Here is a 16130-nt window from a genome sequence, read left to right as displayed (position 1 = left end):
CCCACTTGCTGGCAGTAAGGTCAATCTACTAACAAAGGAAGTGTAGCTTTTATTTTAAGGGTACCAATACAAGGGGAACCTGTGGCTCATGCTCTAAGATCCCCGAACTCCCCCAAGGGTTTCAGCAAAGCATCTTTAAAGACCAGGTAAGGGAAGAGTTCCCATCACGGCTCAGTGGTTAACAAACATGACTAGTATCCATGAGGACATAGATTCAGTCCCGGGCCTCACTCAGTGGGTTAAGAATCTGACGTTGCCATGAGCTGTGGTGTAGGTCGCAGACATGGCTCAGATCAACGTGGCTGTGGCTGTGGTGTAGGACAGCGGCTCTAGCTCTGATTAGACCCCTTGCCTGGGAACCTACATATGCCACCGGTGCAGCCCTAAAAAGACAAAAGACAAAAAAAAAAAGAGAAGAAAAGAAAAAAACAAGACCAAGTGAGGGAGTTGGGGGTGGGGAGGTCACAGAGCATGTGATCAGTTCGTATATAGTTCTCTGATTGGTTGATCGTAAGGCAACAGGGTGGTGGCAAAGAGCCAACATTATCAATCCTTAGGCTCCAGTAGGTCTGGGACCATGTGCTCAAGGTCATCAAGTAGTTAACATCTTCCATTTGTTGGAAGGTTTTGACATCTGTGAAACAGCTCAGGAAATGTGCATCAGATGTTATCTAGGTACTAGAGAGAAGATCTAAAGCAGAGGTGGAGGGGTCTGCTTCAGGAAGGCCCCTTAAAGGTTACACTCTTATCTACCTTGTGAAAACATTCCCTCCTCAGCTGATTATTCTCACTTTTTCAGATCTCCGCCAGGAGAACTTAATGGTACCAGGGGCCCCACACTTGTCTGACCAGAGGATCATAGTCATGCTACTGGCCAGACGAGTGGCTTTAAAAGACTCAGTGCAACTTCAGCAAGGTGGAATTAGAAACTTGGAAATAAAACCTATTCAGAATGGAGGTTAATATTAAAACATCTTCTGGACAAAACAATCCTCTGATGTCCTCTTTTCTAGAATAAGATTATCCATTTATAATCTTAATAGAAATACCACGTTTCAACTTTGACAAGGAATTTGTTAACTTCGCAGATGAAAATAGTGGGATTGGGTGGTGAATGGACAGGGCAGCAGGCAATGAGGTCCATAATTCTCAGAGACTTGGTTTCTTAGAAGGAGTTTGAAAACATCTGATGTTTGGAAAATGTACTTTGTAGGTAGATTCAGTGCCAGTTTAGGTCTTTTTAAGCAGAAGGGTAACATTTCACCCTTCTGGAGAATTGTGAAGACAGGTTAAGGGAAAAGATAGGACTCACTAAAGCCAATATTTCACTTACAAAAATGAAAGAATTAAAAAGACAGTTTCATAGTTTCAGTTGTGGTGCAGTGGAAATGAATCTGAGTAGGAACCATGAGGTTGCAGGTTTGATCCCTGGCCTCGCTCAGTGGGTGAAGGATCTGGTGTTGCCATGAGCCCTGGTGTAGGTCGCAGACATGGCTCAGATCTGACGTTGCTGTGGCTGTGGTATAGGCTGGCAGCTGTAGCTCCTATTAGACCCCTACCTAACCTGGGAACCTCCATATGCCGTGGATGCTGCTCTAAAAAGCAAAAAGAAATAAAGTGAAATAAAAACAAGGATACAGTTCTCTCAACTCTGTGCTTTTTTAAATTTTATTTATTTATTTATTTGTCTTTTTAGGGCTGCACCCATGGCACATAGAAGTTATCAGGCTAGGGGTCAAATCAGAGCTGTAGCCACCAGCCTAGGCCACAGCCACAGCAACACAGGATCCGAGCTTTGTCTGCAACCTACACCGCAGCTCATGGCAACGCTGGATCCTTAACCCACTGAGTGGGGCTAGGGATTGAACCTGCCTTCGCATAGATACTAGGCGGTTTTGTTACCACTGAGCCACAATGGGAACTCCAACTGTACTTTTTTAGATGATTATTTCTTACATATTTTGCACACTTTATTATTTGCTAATGTAGTTCTCCTTTCCAAAAAATCTGACTTGCTTAAATGAATGTATTTAAAAAAATATTAAAACTACACAGTGGAATCCACATAAAAGAAAAATTTATGGGCAAAAAGTATTTGTCCCTTCTTCCAGCAGAATAACATATATGTGTACCCAGAAATTTGATTTTTTCATTAAAACAAACTTGTTTGATCTCTTAGAGATGCTACTAGGACCCACCAAAAAAAAAAAAAAAAATCAAGACCTTAACGATGATTTCTTGATTCATGGTGAGAAATGTACTTGTCACAAATTAGAATACTTATATTGATATGACTGGTATGTTTCTCCTGGTGTGAAAAACACAAGGAAGCCAAATTATAATGACAAGTTTTCTTGATGAGCAAGGATTCCCAGATAAAGGAGTCTGGTGCATGATAAGGGATCTGACAATTTGATGTATCTCTCTCCACAAAAAGAATGCATACTTTTGGGTCCAGAGCCTCAAATGATCAAAGACAAACTACCAATTTCCTCCCCTGAGGTTTCTCATTTTTTAAATTTTTCATTTGCTCATCCCTATTTTTTAATACATATTCTTTCTTTAGATTTATTAATACCATTGTTAGCCAGGAGTTCCTGTCATAGCTTAGCGGAAACCAATCTGACTAGCATCCAGGAGGACACAGTTTCAATCCATGGCCTGACACAGTAGGTTAAGGATCTGGCGGTGCCTCAATTGTAGGGTAAGTTGCAACTACAGCTCTGATCCCAGGCCCAGGAACAACATGTGAGGTGGCTTAAAAAAATAAATAAATAAAAAATAAAATTCATCAAATGAATGAACAAATGAATCAGTGTTTTCAAATCTATTCAGCCAATATATGTCAAGGTCCTAAATGTGTAAGGATCCCTGCTAGGTATTTTGTTATAGTATTTATTAATATTTAAGTAGAAGGAGAAGTAAAATTTAATAAGTAATTTTATTTTATAGCACCATTCTTAGAGGTAACGAATCCGACTAGTATCCATGAGGATGCAGGTTTGATCCCAGGCCCCACTCAGTGGGTTAAGGATCCGAGTTGCTGCAGCTATGGCATAGGCCAGCAACTGCAGCTCTGATTTGACCCTTAGCCTGGGAACTTCTATATGCCAGGAGTGTGGCCCTAAAAAGAAAAACGAGTTAAATCTGATTCTTTCATTATTGGTTATATATGTAGTTAAATATATATAAGTTGGATATACACTTTATTTTTTTTTAATTTATTTTTTTATTGTTATTTCCCCCAACACATTTTTTTTTCCCACTGTAGAGCATGGGGACCTAGTTACACATACATGTGTACATAATTTTTTCTCCCATTGTCGTGCTGCATTGTAAGTATCTAGACATAGCTTTCAGTGCTGCACAGCAGGATCTCACTGTAAATCCATTCCATGAGCAATAGTTTGCATCCGTTGACCCCAAGCTCCCAATCCTTCCTGCTCCCTTCTCCCTTCCCCTCCCCCCGGGCAACCACAAGTCTATTCTCCAAGTCTGTGATTTTCTTTTCTGTGGAAAAGTTCATTTGTGCTATATATTAGATACCAGATATGGTTGATATCATATGGTATTTGTCTTTTTCTTTTTTCACTCAGTATGAGAGTCTCTAGTTCCATCCGTGTTGCTGCAAATGGCATTATTTGGTTCTTTTTTATGGCTGAGGTAGTATTCCATTGCATATATATACCACATCTTCCTAATCCAATCATCTGTCGATGGACATTTGGGTTGTTTCCAGCTCTTGGCTATTGTGAATGGAGCTGCAATGAACATGTGGGTGCATGTGTCTTTTTTAAGGAAAGTTTTGTCCAGATATATGCCCAAGAGTGGGATTGCTGGGTCATATGGTAGTTCTATGTATAGATTTCTAAGGTACCTCCACACTGTTCTCCACAGTGGCTGTACCAGCTTACATTCCCACCAACAGTGCAGAAGGGTTCCCTTTTCTCCACACCCCCTCCAGCATTTGTTATTTGTGGACTTATTAATGATGGCCATTCTGACTGGTGTGAGGTGGTACCTCATAGTAGTTTTGATTTGCATTTCTCTTATGATCAGGGGTGTTGAGCATTTTTTCAAATGCTTGTTGGCCATCTGTATCTCTTCCTTGGAGAAATGTCTATTCAGATCCTTTGCCTATTTTTCCATTGGGTTGTTGGCTTTTTTGCTGTTGAGTTGTATGAATATAAACTTTAAAAAGAAGAAAACATATTTACATTTAATACCCTTAACCAAGGTGCTATTATTTTTAGCTAGAGGGTACAGAAAAACAAAAGAAATTGGTATTTATTTAGCATATTATAAGGCCAGACATATAATATTTTTTAAATCATGCATAATTCCACCACACTAACATAACCACTACTATTTCATTTCCTTTCAGTCTTTTATTTACAGGTATACTTTTTACATAGTGAAAATCATCGTGTTCATAAAATTTTAATCCTGATTGTTTTTACCTAACAAATCACAGGCATTCTCCATGCTACTACCTGGTCTTCATAAATCCTGGTCTTTATAATTCCAGTTTTAAAAACTTCATAATTTTTCCTTTTTATTTCTGATAATTGAATAGGATATACTTTATATAACCATACTCCTATTTTTTTAATTCTTTTAAACTTTTATCTTATTTTATCTTTGACCACACCCATCGCATGTGGAAGTTCCCAGGCCAGGGATCAAACCTGTGACAGCAACCCAAGGCAGTGCAGTGACAACACCAGATCCTTAACCTACTGAGCCACAGAGGAATTTCCATATTGCTATTTTTAGACATTCAGATTATTGAAAGGTAAATTTCCTATTAAAAAATGATGCAGCGCTTATTTCAATGTACATAACTTTCTTCTTCCTTTTAGGATCATATTCTTAAGGATACATAGCTCTCATTTTTTCCCTTAAATTCATATATTTTGTTTGTCTACTATAAAAAAGAACTAGAAATGAGGGAAGTGAGAGAGGGAAACACATGAGAAGATGGTACAGATGGGAAAAGCCCTCCTGGGTGGATAATCAAAACTGTTTACCTTGATTTAATCTCAAACAAACCTTCCATTTTTGTATTAAAATTCATAGAACACATCTTTCTCTTATCAGGGATGTTCTCTCTTACTTTGATTTGGTGATCGTGGATATTGCGCCAAAACTGACAGATTCTCTCTGGAGAATCAGTTTCTCAGGTTGTCAGAAATTGTGATAGCTCTCAAGAGAGATTTTTAGTAGTCGGATGTTTCAGATTTGCAATTGCTTATGTTATATATGACATTTTCATTTCAATTTAACTCATGAAATTGAGGGTCTATATTGTTTCATATTTTCTGTACTAAAAATTGGAACAGGACTGTGATGATCTTTTTCTGATTTGTAAATGTAGTTGCATGTAGAGTCATAAAAAGCTCTTTTATTACACATTTAATTAATTACCTTTACTGTGAAATCTGGGCATAAGTGTTGGCAACGCGCTCAGAAGCAGGCATAAACAAAACAATCCCGCTGCTCAAGGAGTTTATAATTTATTAGAAAATCAAAAACATAAATCTGAGTTAATTAACTTTCTAAGTTAAGTTTATGTTCTTAAAAAAAATGTGTAGACCCTCTAGGGAAATGTAAACACAAAATGGATATATATAAATGAAAAAAATATTAAGGAATCATTGTTAATTCTTTAGATGAGTTAATAGTATTGTGGATTATTTGGGTTTTTTTTTCTCTAAAAGCCTCTTGTTTTAGAGATACTGAATTATGAGTGAAATGTTATAATAATATCAGAGATTTGCATCAAAATCATGCAGGCCCTGGGAATGAGTAGGGTATAGATGAGACTAGACTGGTCTTGAACTAATTGTAGAAGTTGGGTGTTGGGTGCATGGGAGTTGATTACACCTTGTGGTGTACTTTGTGTGTATTTGAAACCTTTTGTGGTAAAAAACCATTATGCCTTACCAGTCTTCCAGTCTTCCTTCAATTATGATATCAAAACACTAAGTATGACTGGAGCCACAATGATCCAACACACCATCTGACACTCTCTCCACCTTCACAGCCCCAGCCAGCCTGCCTGCACTTTCCTCCTGGGCCTCTGCCAGACTCCTAGGGTCAGGTATCAGTATCTGCCCTGCATTAGAGGCATCTCCCTGGACAGGAGATGTTGGCAAGGCAGCTGGGCTAGTGAGCAACTATGCTTACTTGACTCCTTCCTGAACTTTAAAATCTATGTTTATTTGGGAATAAAGCAGAACATTTTATGAGTTTCCTCAGGGCCAGTGGAATCCTGAGTTCTCTTGGATGAATTTATTCATTCTAAGATCTAGTTGAAACCACAACATGGAAATCAGTTGGCTCTTCTCTTATATATTCTATCTGTTAGAAGCAGTAACATCTGTCAGCATCTCAATTCCTGCCTTCCTTGGCATTGGGTTGAATTAATCAATAGAGTATATAACATAACAAAAAAGAGCCAAACCAAAAGTCTTCCAGAAAAACAAATGGAAAATTATAAATCTTAATTTTCTGCTCTTTTTTAAGAAGGTGAAAGTGATTAGTTTTTCTTTTGATTTGAATTGTCTTGAACCAAGATTGAGAGTTCCCAGGTGGCTCAGCAGGGTAAGAATCTGGCATTGTTACTGCTATGGCTCAGGTCCAGTCCCTGGCCAGGGAACTTGTACATGCTGCGGGTGTAGCCAAAAAGGAGTCATGAATTAAGATTAAAATTGGTAGTATAAACCTGGTATACTCTCAGAAATCATTTCTTTTCTTGTATTCCCTCTTTGTTGAAACTGTTCCTCTTAGTTCATTGAATTACATCACTGTAATCACTCAAGTCACTATTACCAAATAGATAATCTGAGGCCACTATTACTTGATTTTAGATTCATACTATACAAAATGATCCCATCAATGAGAAGTAAATTTTTAATATTTTGAAGGGCTAGTTCCTTTTTTCTTGCTTTCCTTGGCCGCCCCTGTGGCATGTAGAAGTTCCCAGGCCAGGGATCAAACCCACGCCACAGCTGTGACCTGAGCCACAGTAGTGACGATGCCAGATCTTTAACCCACTGGGCCACCAAGGAAGTCCAAAGGGCTAGTTTTTAATATCTATTCTAATATCTATTACTGTTTAGTTTAATGGTTCTCAAGCTCTTTACTCTTTTATATTCTTCTTAATTATTTCTATCAACAAGGACTTTTAGTATTAAAACATTTTTTTGTTTTGTTTTGCTTTTTAGGACCACACCTGTGGCATATGGAAGTTCCCAGGCTAGGGGTAAAATTGGAACTGCAGCTTCTGGCCTATACCACAGCCACAGCAACTCAGATCCCGGCCACATCTGTAACCTACACCACAGTTTGCAGTAACACTGGATCCTTAACCCACTGAGCGAGGCCAGGGATCGAACCTGCATCCTCATGTATACTAGTCGGGTTCTGAACCTGCTGAGCCACAGTGGGAACTCCAAGACAATTTTTTTTTTTTTTTTTTTTGCCGCAGGTATTATTTAAGAAGTCATCAAGTAATTTCTCCATTTTTTTAAGCAATAAAGAACACATACAGTGAGGGCATTCAGGAAAATGTGGGTTAGAAGCATTCGAAGCCATTCATAAGTGGCATCCAGAGCATGGAGACAAGAAGTAAGTGGCTAATGGTGCTTTTTGTTTGCTTTTTTGTTTGTTTGGAGGTGGGGGTGACCCATAAGTGACAAGAATAAATCTGACCTTAAGGACAGTGATCCCATAGTGGTGAGCCAGACTCAGCTCGGGAGGGCCTGACTTGGGAGCCCAGAGCACCAGGTGAGTGGTGGCAAGGACATCCAGGAGGTTGGGGTAGAAAGGGAAGAAGTGGGGCCATGTCTAGAAATTCTGCTGCTGGGACCAGCGCACAAAGCTTCCTTTTGTTTGGGGAAGAGGGAGGCCCACATACAAAGCATTGCTTACCCTTGACATTTGTATGCTTGTTCAGCTTGTTCCATCCATTTCTTCAACCTTGAAAATTTCAAAGCCCTGAGTCAAAGTCCCATTTTTTGTGACCCAAGAAATGGTTCCAAAGAGAGTGTTTCAGTGGATATTTATCATGTCTTGTGACACCCAACAATAGCAATTGAAAATCTTTTCTGTGTTTGGGGAATTTTCCACATTAAGGGTCCTGCTAGAAGCTAGTAGATCACTTTCCTAGCTTCCTTTCTACCTAGGGAGACTTCACTTTGTAAGAGAATAGGAAGAAGCAGGGGCCACACAGAATCATTGTTTCTTATTTTGTTTTGTTTTTGTTTTTTTGTTTTGCTGCATCCTATTCCATTATATGGATATACCACATTTTCTTTATCCATTCCTCAATTGATGAACATTTGAAGAATTGCCACTTATGTCCATTTTGCACAGTGCTGCTGTGAACATTCTTGTACACCTCTTTCATGTCTCCTGGATAAATACTTAATAGTAGAACTGCTGGTCATATGCTGAGTTCAAGTTTAAGAACACTGAGTTCCTGTCGTGGTGCAGTGGAAACGAATCTGACTAGGAACCATGAGGTTACAGGTTTGATCCCTGGCTACACTTAGTAGGTTAGGGATCCAGTGTTGCCATGAGGTGGTGTGTGTCGCAGACAGGGCTTGGATCCTACATTGCTGTGGCTGTGGTGTAGGCCAGCAGAAACAGCTCCAATTAGAGCCTTAGCCTGGGAACCTTCGTGCCTCAGGTGTAGCCCTAAAAAGACAAAAACAACAACAACAACAAAAAACACAAAAAGTTTGGGAACACTTTCTGGGAGTTCCCATCGTTGCTCAGTGGTAACAAACCCAATTATATCCATCAATCTCTGGCCTTGCTCAGTGGGTTAAGGATCAGGCGTTGCCGTGAGCTGTGGTGTAGGTCGCAGAAGTGGCTCTGAGTGGCTCTGATCCTGCATTGCTGTGGCTGTGGCGTAGGCCAGCAGCTGTAGCTCTGATTGGACCGCTCGCCTAGGAACTTCCGTATGCCATGGGTATGGACCTAAAAAGACCAAAAAGAAAAAAAAAAAAACAAAACACTTTACAACAATTTCTGTTTCTATTTTACATTCCCATCAGTGATGCATGAGGGTTCCAATTCTCAACATGTTTACCAAAACTTAGGAAAATCTCTCTTTTTAATTATAACCACTCTGGTGGATATATGTGTGTATTCTACTGTGAATTTTTTTTTTTCACTGTAGTTTGAATTTGCTTTTCTTTAATGAATAATGATGTTGAATTTCCATGTAAATTTTAGGATCAGGTTATCAATTTTTCTGCAAAGCCTGCTGGGATTTTTTTTTCTTTCCTTTTTATGACCACACCTGCAGCGCATGAAACAGCACGTGAAACAGAAAGTTCCTGGGCTAGGAGTTGAATTGGGACTGCAGCTGCCCGCCTACGCCAGAGCCACAGCCATGCCAGTTCCCAGCTGCATCTTCAACCTACACCAGAAGCTTGCGGCAACACTGGATCGTTAACCCACTAAGCAAACCAAGAGTTCGAACTTGCATTCTCACAGACACTATGTTGGGTTGTTAACCCATCAGTCACAGTGGAGACTCCCCTGCTGGGGTTTTAATAGGGATCGTATTGAATCTGTACGGTGATTTATGGAGAATTACCATCATAACAATATTGAGTCTTTCAATTCATGAACATGGGATATTTCTTCATTTATTTAGATGTTTTCAAATGTGTTCCCAGCAATGATTTATAATTTTCTCTTTTTTTGTTAAATCTATTCCTAAGTATTTTACTATTTTTTATTCTAATAGGAATGAAATTCTTTTCTTAATTTGGGATTGTTTATTGCTATTATATAGAAATTCAATTGACTCCCCCATCCCCATTTTGATCTTGTATTCAATGGCCTTGCTGAATTCATTTTTCAGTCCTAGCATTTTGGAGCATGGGGTTGAGGCTCTAGGGTTCTCTATATACAGGACAATGTCATCTTAGAATAAAATCAATTTTATATCCTTCCAGTTTAGATGTCTTACAAATTTGCTTTCTTATTGGATGACTAGAACCTCAGTAAAAGGTTGACTAGAAGTAGAAAAAGCAAATTTCTTTCCTTTGTTCCAATTATAGGGAGAAGCTGTCAGTTTTTCACTCAGTGCTATGATGATAACACAGATTTTTTTGTAGAAGCCTTCAGGCAGGTAAGGAATTACATTTTTAGTCCTAGGTTGTGGAGTTTGTGTGTGTGTGTGTGTGTGTGTGTGTGTGTGTGTGTGTGTGTGTGTGTGTTTATCATGAATAGCTGTTGGGTTTTGTTAAATGCTTTTTCTGCATCTATTGAGATGATTTTTTTTTAATCTTTTATCCTGTTAATTTGATCTGTTACATTTGTTGATTTTTTTTTTTTCAATTACTAAAACCAACCTTGCATTCCTGGTACTAGGTTACAGTCCATAACTCTTTTTATAAATTATAACATTTTCTTTTTTTTTTTTTTTTTGTCTTTTTGTTATTTCTTTGGGCCACTCCCACGGCATATGGAGGTTCCCAGGCTAGGGGTCGAATCAGAGCTGTAGCCCCCCGCCTACGCCAGAGCCACAGCAATGCAGGATCCGAGCCACGTCTGCAACCTACACCACAGCTCACGGCAACACCGGATCATTAACCCGCTGAGCAAGGGCAGGGACCGAACCCGCAACCTCATGGTTCCTAGTTGGATTCGCTAACCACTGCGCCACGACGGGAACTCCCTTTTTTTTTTTTTTAGCTTGTTAACATTTTCTAATGGATTTCTGCATTTATGCTTAAGGGATATTAGTCTGCAGTGTCGTTTCTTTGATGTCTTTTTTTTGGGGGGGGGGGTTTAGGGCCACGCCTGAGGCATATGGAAGATCTCAGACTAAGAAGTCGAACTGGAGCTGCAGCTGCAGTCACAGCAATGGGGAAATATAAGCCACATTTGTGACCTGTGCCACAACTTGCATAAGTGCCGGATCCTTAGCCCACTGAACAGGGCCAGGGATCAAACCCACATCTCATGGATATTAGTTGTGTTTGTAACCCACTGAGCCACAACAGGAACTCTCTGATTTCTTTTTTTGTTTGTTTGTTTTTGTTTTTGTTTTGGCAGGGCTTACATCATGTGGAAGTTCTTAGGCCAGGGATCATAACCACACCACAGCTCTAACCAGAGTCATGGCAGTGAAAACACTGGATCCTTAAGCCACTAAGCCATGTGGAAACTCCTCATAAGCTATTTTTAAAGCAGAAACCAGATCTTTTTTTGGTTTGTCCACCAAAATATAACTCATATTTCATCAGAGAACCCGTCCTGGGACATCTATTATAGACATGAGTAGAGACAGATGGCATGTTAGGACCTAAGTACCTCCAGAGCCAAATGCCCAACTGATCACAGACAGGAGAGGAGGAGAGGATGTTGCTACCTTCTCTCTTACAGTTGGTGGAATTGAAAAATGTCTCTTAAGTAGTCATTGTCACTGTAACTTCTGATCACAGCCCCTTGAGATTTGGGGAAGAAATGTGGTATGTATGTGTATACATGTAAAATTACATATATAATATATATATATATATATATATATATATATATATATATATATATATATATATATATAATTACCTATATATATGTGTGTGTGTGTATATATATATAATGATATGTCCAGAAGAAACTGTTGACTTGACTCCGTGTTTGGAGGGAACTGAGTTTCTAGCCAGTGTTTCCCTCATAATGTAACTGTAATATTTGTTATGATCATTGCTCACTTGGGTTTTTTTTTTGCTCTATGAAATGTGAAAAAAAAAAAATGACCACATGCTCCATCTGAGAGTACTTTTTTGGGGGAGGGGCACTACACCTATGGCACGTGCAAGTTTCTGAGGCAGGGATCAAACCCAAGCCACAGCAGTGACAACACTGGGTCCCCAGCTGCTAGGCCACCAGGGAATTTAAATGACTTTCTTCTGAAAACAAACAAAGTCAACTCAGCCTGAGACTCACTGCAATTCATTTGTTAGAAGTCTTTTCATATGTCACCCCTTCTAGAATAAGCAACCACAACTTGTTACTGCCTACTACTAGCATTACATATTCTGTCTCCTTTACCTTTGTTTTTCAATTGAGGTCTGGTTGATTTATAACGTTATGTTAGTTTCAGGTGTACAACACAATGATTCAAAGTTTTCATAGATTTTACTCCATTTAAAGTTACTATAAAATATTGGCTATATTCCCTGTGCTGTATAATAATCCTTGTTGCTTATTTATTTTATATATATTTATTTTATTCATAGTAGTTTGTGCCTCTTAACCCCTCCCCCTACCTTGGCCTTCCCGCCTTCCCCCTTTTCTCTCCCCACTGGTAAACACTAGTTTGTTCTTTATATCTGTGAGTCTATTTCTGTTTTGTTTTGTTCTGTTTGTTTTTGGTCATGCAGAAGTTCCCAGGCCAGGGATCAAACCCAAGTCACAGCAATGACAATGCTGGATCCCTAACTGCTAGGCCACCAGGGAACTCCTTTGTTTTTTTTTTTTTCTTTTTATATTCCACAGACAAGTGATAACATACAGTATTTGTCTTTCTCTGTCAGACTTATTTCACTAAGCATAATACCCTCCAGGTACCTCCATGTTATTGCAAACAGCAAAATTTAATTCTTTTTACAGCTCAGTAGTATTCCATTATATACGTGTGTGTGTGTGTGTGTGTGTGTGTGTGTGTGTGTGTGTGTGTGTGTGTGTGTTCTTTCATATCTTGGCTATTGTAAATAAAGTTGATATAAATGTTGGGGTTCATGTATCTTTTTCAAATTAATATTTTCATTTTCTTTGAATTTATACCTAGGAGTGGAATTGCTGGATCATATGGTAGTTCTACTGTTATTTTTTGAGCAGCCTCTGTACTGTTTTCCACCAATTTACAGTCCCATCAACAGTGTGCAAGAGTTCGCTTTTCTCCACATCCTCGCCAACATTTGCTATTTGTGTTTTTTTTCTGTCTCACTGATTTGTCACGCAATACTCTGAGGCAAGTATTTTGGAGATGAAGGAACTGAGACTCATATTAAGAAATATGCCGCCATCACCTTTATAATAAATGGTAAAGTCCGGTTCGAACACAGATCCAGGCAACTGGGAGCTCAGGCTCTCCTTCAACACACAGTCTCCTTTGTGCCCATAGTCTCGTTGGGTCTCCTGGATGCAGTACTTATAGTACTTCTCAAAGACTCTTTCCTCACTTCCCACAGAGCCCACATTGCCTGATCCTGAGTTCCTGAGTTGGGTGGGCAGTGATGCTGGGACAGTTTGGGTCTTTCTTTGTACTCCTCGCACTTCATACTCTGGCTGACATGTAGGTGTTCAATGAATGTTGAAATAAATGACTAAATGAGAACAATTATACTTCCTAGAATTTTTGAGCCAAGCTTAGCTTTGAAGTTGGAAGGAAGCCAAGAATTTGTCTCACCCAAACTTGCCAGTCAGAGGAATTGAGTACACAGGAAACAAGCATGATTTGCCCAGTTCCGTGGAGAGAGGCTAAAACACAGTTGTCTTAGTCCATGACTCTTTCATGTAACCCCAGAGGCCTATCTCAAAAGTTTCAAAGGTGATGCCACTCTTCCATTTGTAAGTTATAGAAGAGAAATACAAATGTAAAAATAACAAGGGATCTGAATTTCATATAACGTAAAGAAAACATTCCAACGGCAGTGCCTTCATCACTGACAATATTCTTCATTATTTCATTTGAGAAATCTTCCATCTGAAGGACTGGAATCAAATCTTAGACTCTTCTCAGTTCCCCAATCAACCAAACAAATGAAACATCTGGCACTGAGGGTGGTGAGCTAAGAACCTGGGCTCTGAGCCAGACACTTCACCCAAGGTATGTGGCCCTGGCACATGCGCCCAGCCCAAACTAGGTGTTCTCGTACGCATTTCACAGCTATGCTGTTACTCTGTAGGGCTGTATCCTATTGATCAGGAATGAAAATAATCCCTACCTCTCTCCTAGCCCCTCCCTCTGGCAGTTCTTTCCAGCCAGACCTGATCTGCCAATTGTGCTGTCGCCAACACCTCCCTAGAGCTCACTGGCAGGGCCTGACCCTGACCTTCATGTTTGCTTCTCCACCACTCAACCCTTAGCCTCTGCACCCTTCTTCCAGGTGAGGCTCTCAATAAATCAAGGGACTTCTTCAAATTCTCAAAGAGTCCTTATTTGCTTCAAAGTGGTGACCTACCGACATTTTTCTTTCTTGCACTGTTGGCCAGGTCACATTTCATCTCTGAGGAACTCTGCCCTGTCATCTCCTTTCCCAGATGTCCTACATGGTGCTTCCTGGTTTCAACAGATTAACCTGTTTGAGTTTCATCTTTAGAATCCTTCACTGACTTCTTTCTGTATATTTAGTCTCAAAATGATAATCTCATAATATTAGCATTTTTGTTTTTGTTTATTTTTACTGCTCTTTTCGCTTTTACAGTGCCATAGGGCTAACCTGACCTTGATATTAACTTTTTAAAAATTGTATAATATTTGCACTGAAATTTTTTCTTTCACCAAACTCTTTTCTCACCACCCATCCCAAATAATTTTTTTTTGAAAAGAGTGACATATATTGAAGGAAATGAAGAAAACGGCATTTACTTAATTTACTATATAGCCCTAAGAAAAACACCTCAAAACTCTCAACTGCTTATGAAATTCATTTCAGTGTTTAATATAGCTTCTTTTGATTGAAGAATACAGATATTACATTTAACAGGATGTTCATAGTCAGGAAAGTTATTGGTGCTTGATAGACATTTATAAATTTTTGTGTGTGTGTGTCTTTTTAGGGCCACACCCATGGCACATGGAGGTTTCCAGGCTAGGGGTTGAATCGGAGCTGTAGCTGCCAGCCTACACCACAGCCACAGAAAGGCAGGATCCGAGCCATGTCTGCAACCTACACCACAGCTCAAGACAACACCGGATCCATAACCCACTGAGCAAGGCCAGGGATCAAACCTGCGTCCTCATGGATACTAGTCAGATTTGTTTCTGGGATGGAAACTCCCTAAATGATTTTCCTAGTTTGCTATACACGTGGAAAATATTTACCTTAGATATATATGTATATTTAAAGAATAATTCTTTGCCCTCTTGCCAGTGTTCTTTCTCCAACTGAACTATTTTATCTTCCCAAATGCCAAATATCCTTGTGCTACTATTGGTTATATATTGATATTGCAGATTTACTTTGATTTTCATCTATTTCCTGGAAGTAAGAATACTTATTACTGGAGTTCCCTTCGTGTCTTAGCAGTTAACGAACCCAACTAGGATCCATGAGGACACGGGTTCAATCCCTGGTTCAGTGGGTTAGGGATCTAGCATTGCCATGAGCTGTGGTGTAGGTCACAGATGTGGCTCGTATCCAGCATTGCTGTGGCTGTGGCGTAGGCCGTCACTACAGCTCCTATTCAACCTCTAGCCTGGGAACCTTCATATGCCATGAGTTTGGCTCTAAAATTAATTAATTAATTAATTAATTAATAGAATAATAGTAATACTTATTGCTCCCATTAATTGGTCACCCACTCCAGGCCAGCCACTGCCTCAGCCTGTGCTGGCCAAACAGTGGCTGTTGCCATGTGGTGACTGAGCACTTAAAATGTGATCAGTCCAGGAGTTCCCGTTGTGGCGCAGTGGTTAACAAATCCGATTAGAACCATGAGGTTGCGGGTTCGGTCCCTGCCCTTGCTCAGTGGGTTAAGGATCCGGCGTTGCCATGAGCTGTGGTATAGGTCGCAGATGCAGCTCGGATCCTACGTTGCCGTGGCTCTGGCGTAGGCCAGTGGCTACAGCTCCAATTCGACCCCTAGCCTGGGAACCTCCATATGCCGCAGGAGCGGCCCAAGAAATCTCAAAAAGACAAAAAAAAAAAAAAAAAAAAAAAAAAAAAAATGATCAGTCCAAATTAAGGTAACTTTAAGTGTAAAATATATATAAAATTTCAAAGACTTACTGTGAAAATAAAAGTAAAATGTCTTAATCATCTTTTTGGCCAATCTTTTTTTTTAATTGAAATTTGTTTTTTAAAAATTTTTTAAGGTTTAGAAAATTAATAGATTCTTTTTTAAAAACCAGTTTCATTGGGAGTTCCCATTAT

The 16130-nt window shown here is 39.5% G+C and overlaps 1 protein-coding gene across 2 annotated transcripts in view; it reads left to right on the top strand.

Moving 5' to 3' along the window:
- Positions 1-16130, top strand: part of DCUN1D1 (defective in cullin neddylation 1 domain containing 1) — a 69124-nt gene that overhangs the window by 9845 nt on the left and 43149 nt on the right. Inside the window, exons 1-4 of one of the 2 annotated variants that reach the window (XM_084990430.1) lie at positions 1684-2704; positions 7493-7632; positions 10083-10153; positions 12821-13861. The gene's annotated coding sequence lies outside the window, so the exon portion shown is untranslated. Of the gene's footprint in view, positions 1-1683; positions 2705-7492; positions 7633-10082; positions 10154-12820; positions 13862-16130 lie in introns of those variants that run through there. The other variant, XM_084990429.1, reaches the window with a different exon arrangement.

Source organism: Sus scrofa, chromosome 13 (genome assembly GCF_054392235.1).
Source record: "Sus scrofa isolate SSC_HxYL_T2T_F1_AM1 chromosome 13, Sscrofa_HxYL_maternal_Yorkshire_Landrace_v2.0, whole genome shotgun sequence".
In the NCBI taxonomy this organism is placed as follows: Eukaryota; Metazoa; Chordata; class Mammalia; order Artiodactyla; family Suidae; genus Sus; species Sus scrofa.
This window is presented reverse-complemented; position numbering and strand designations above follow the sequence as displayed.